Source organism: Corvus kubaryi, unplaced genomic scaffold (assembly GCF_017639235.1).
Source record: "Corvus kubaryi isolate FWS band 111438036 unplaced genomic scaffold, C.kubaryi_AGA036_p1.0 66, whole genome shotgun sequence".
NCBI lineage: Eukaryota > Metazoa > Chordata > Aves > Passeriformes > Corvidae > Corvus > Corvus kubaryi.
In genome coordinates, this window is record NW_024582054.1 from 30,224,741 (window position 1) to 30,229,202 (window position 4,462).

Genomic DNA, 4,462 nt, shown 5'->3' on the forward strand with positions numbered 1-4,462 from the left:
TTTTTTTTTTTTTTTTTTTTTTTTTTTTTTTTTTTACACTGAGGTCCTTACATTTTGAGTTCCAAGTTTCAAGGTGTCCCATTAGCTGAAAAAGCACCAGCTGGTATAATTGTGTTTGTGCAACCCTCGTGGAGAAGTTGGGCAAAACAACTGGTTTTAGAAGCTCATGTTGGAAAACCCGATCTACAGAGTAACTGCAGGTTTTGAATGTATGTGATTCACAGATACTGGACTGGGGAGGAAAAGTATTTTGAGAAAACTCTTTTTTTTTGCAAGGAAGAAATTGGGGGAAAGGGTTATTGCTCGGGTGATGTTTCTTTTGTTACTACTTGCTGCTCTTTGTACACTAGCCAATGCAAATGACATTCATGTTCCCGACAATATTTTTGAACAGCCCAGCTATCTTTTTTGCTGTTGTTAACATACTGAGGATTTGGGAGGATTTTAAATGCCTCTGCCTTTCAGGATTATTTCTACAAAAGCAATTGAGAACTGTATTTTGACAGCAGGAAGCTTATAAAAACCTAGAGAAAAAAAAAAATCTAAAAAATAAAGCATTTGAAACCGAACAGCTATGAAAGGAACGCACCTCTGCTACCATATCTGAAATCTGCAAAGCAATCACGAATTACATCAAGGAAGGACCATCTTTCTACTGAAAATCACACATCAGTTTGTACAGAGTGGATGCTCCCTTGGCCACCTGTGTGACTGCCCAGGAGGAAGGCGTGGGAATGCTTTCGTTAATCGTGACTCCCCTGTCACTCTTGGACGTTGTCGTGTGTGGTCGGTTGAAATTGGTTTATCTGTAGCGAGCTTCTTGTTGCACTTTTCTGTTTGCTAAAATTCAACAACAAGGAAAATCGTGGGTCACTTTAAAGCATTGGCAGACAACTGTTTCTAACCCAAAGGAAAATGGGTTTTAGCACAATGAACTGTACTTCTTCAGGGAGGATCAATGTTGATTTTTTTTTTTTTCCACACGTCTTTATTTACATGTGGCTATATTTTCATTGATACAGAATAAAAAGTGCATTTTATTGACCTTGAGTATTTGTGTCCTTACTTTCCTTGAGCACCGTAAAAGTGATAGCTCTTGTTTTCCTGGCCAAAGCAGAACACAATTCGTTGATATTAATGAGCAAAACATGATCTTATTTTTAGGTGGTTTGGGGATGAGGGATAAATCTGTTAGGACAGAGCTTCTCTAAAGGACAATAGGAACAGTTCTTGACTGTCCTCCTCCTTAGCCTGAAGACAATAGGAAATAAGCTGAGCTGGTCACAGATACCTCATCCATAAAACTTCTGTAGCATCTAATTCCCTCTCCCAAGCAAATCAGGCTGAAGAGGGAATACTTTATCTGAGTAGATAATAAGTATTTTCTTATAACCTTTTGTTCATAAAACGTTCCATTTTATTTGCTGCAAATGGGTAACCTCAAAAAAATTACACTTCAGATGCAAAATGAAGATTTGAAGGATAGTGGGATAGAGGCAGAAGTGTTTCACTTGGAAATTTAAATAATTTCTAAGAGATGGTTCTCTTTGCTTCTTGCATCATTGGCTTGGTCACAAGTGGCATTCCCTAAAGAACTGCCTGTGCCAAGGTACGAGAGATTTTTTGACATAAACACACACAACATTGCTGACCTGTTCTTGAAACCACCATTGCTTTGGTGTTCCATCAGTGCAGAAACCAAAGCATGTGGAAATTGGTGGAGCTTTTTCTATTCCTTTACAAGTGGCTTTGACCAGACCCTACAGGTTTTGTCCCAGCCAGGAATGGTGTCTGGGTGTGGAGTAATCACAGCTGTAAGAGACAGAGTGGCCTTAATTCAGTTTGAGGGTAAACCATCCAAATCTAGTTGTCCACAGATAAGTTTTGCCATCTGTAGGGACAGGTGGAGAAAACTTTTTCTATTTATGGTGAAAAATATTCATTGCTGAGCTTTTATTTTTTTTGACTCACGGAGTGCGTATTCGCAGCTTCCTCAGCTGTGGTGAGGAGACCCTGGGCTCAGCACAGGAGGGAGAACAGCCTAAAGCCTTCATGGCAAACACTGGTAGAACAACCCATAATTTCCACTGCTGAAAAAAACCTCAGTCAGGGACTGTTCCTGCTGCTTGTCCTTTGTAATTGGGGTTGGCTTTTGCCAGGTTGGGAGCTGGCAGCATCAGCACAGCAGCTTCTTCCAAGTGGGCATTTGGGAGAGTGTCAAGACTGTACATCCCAGCCCTGGGAGCCTTGCTGGAAAGGGATGGGGTATGAAGCAAGAATGGATTTATTTGCAGGAGATAATTTGTTACTGGCTGACAGCACTGATTTGTGTGGTGTTGCAGCTGTGCCTGAGCAGGCTTGCAACTTCTTGTCATTATCCATGGGATGGGTCCTCACCAGATCCCAGACTCCTTCCTTGACCCCAGAGAGGGTTTGGATTGTACCCTGTAAGTGGTAAGAATGCTCACCAAAATGCAGGATCAGTCACCAGAATTACTGAGGCCCTTGGGGAGACAAAGACCCATTTTGCTTTGCAGATTGCTTTACCTGTGCACATTACCTCTGCCCAAATGAGCCCTGGAAGCCAGGGAAGCAAGTTAATATATGCACATCTCATTCCCTTTATGAGAGCATCATCCAACACACCGGGCTGAAGATTTATTCTCCGGGGCTGGTGCTACTCCTGCATTAGGATCCAGATATAACCAACATGTACAAGCCAACACAGGGCAGGAGCACAGGGCAGAGGCAGAGGTTTGGTTCAGAACAGCACCTTCCTTACAGAAGTTTTTTCCCAATTGTCCACAGTGATGCTAAACTGGCCAGGCTGGATAGGGCTTGGAGCAACCTGGTCTGTGGAAGGTGTGCCCATGGCAGGAGGTGGAACTGAATGAGCCTCAAACCATTCTGTGATTCTGTGATTCCATGTTATTTGGCAGAGAATGAGGCTAAAATGATCATCTTGCACATCTGATTAAGTGAAGTAATGAAGATGGACCAAGCAAGTTCTTTAACATGGGAAGTTCTCTGGCTGCATAGAAATAAAACAGCTGCTCAATTCAGGGCACAAATTGAGCCAAGCATTGAAAGCCACCTGAACTTTTGTAATGCACAGCTCAGAAATGGATAGAGAGAGATATGCCACTGGTGTCAGCTGTTTTTCTGGCCACCTTGAGCACTTCCCTCTCCTATGGTCAATAATTTCCATCTAGCCAGGTCTGTCTGAGTGAAGCCTCTTGCTCACTTGGTTGCACTTAAGAAAGTTTATAAATCATTACTTTCAAGCATGAGCAGGCTGATCCTGCAAGCCTGAGAGTGGGATGTTTGAAGTGTCTGGGCAGCATGGGACAGAGGCATTGAGGTGACCTTCCCAAAGAGCAGCAAAGTGTGCTGTCCCAGAGAGGATTCCTTCACAAGTGCTGCTGCCAGGATTAGTGCTACTCAACACCTCCTTTAGCAAGAGCTCTTTGTGGTGCTCACAGAGGGGAATATGTGAGGCAGAATGGTGATCAGGCAGCAGGGCAGAGCACAGGAGGAGCAGCTCTGAGTGCTCCTGACCTGGGAAGGTGCTGGCTGTGAACATCCTCAAGGACAGGGGCTGGCAGCACATCACCAGGCACTTTGGAAACATTGCTGCAGCAGAACTGGAGTGTGCCCTGCCAGGAACTGCCACTGATTGGCAGGAAGATGGACTGACCAATTTAATGAACCTCTTCCATCTCTCTCCTCCGTAATTCTGTGACATTTTCTCCAGGAAAGTAACATACTTCCAAATTAATCTGATTGCAGTGAAGCAGGCTGTCATCAGCCCCTGGAGAGATCAGAAGGGTGTGATCCATCCCAGCTGAGAGCAAGCTGCTCCAAAGGTACCCAAAGGGCAGAGGTGATCCTCCCACAGGGTGCTGACTCTTGTCTACTAATAATTAGCAGAGAATTAAGAAAAGAGGGGATAGGGAAATAAATTGAATCAATTTATTTCCTGCTAGGCAAATAAACCATGGGAAAGAAAAGAATTGAGATGAGAAATAGATGGGCAGACAGAAATGAGGGATTAATCAGTCTTGCAATCTACTTACAGAATTATAAATCAGTAGTATAGACACTACTCAAAGAAAAGCACATCACTGTGTGAGATCTAAGACTGCAGAGCAGACACAATTTAACATGGGGGGAGAATCTGGGCATATTTATCTGTTTTTCATATATATATGTGTGTTGTAACATTCAAAGACCTCAGCTCCACTATGCAACAGCTTGGCAGTACCCTGCAGGTGAGGCAGGAGGTATCAGTGGGAACAGCTGCAGGCAGCTGGATGGATGCAGCTCTGCTGCCTGCCTGTTCTCAAGTTTATTCCAGACATTAGGAAGTATCAGAGTGAGGAGCTAGGTAGTGCAGACATGAGAAAGTGTGTCTCCAACTCAACAGGCAACAAGGGAAAAGCCAAATCTGTGATCATGCAGC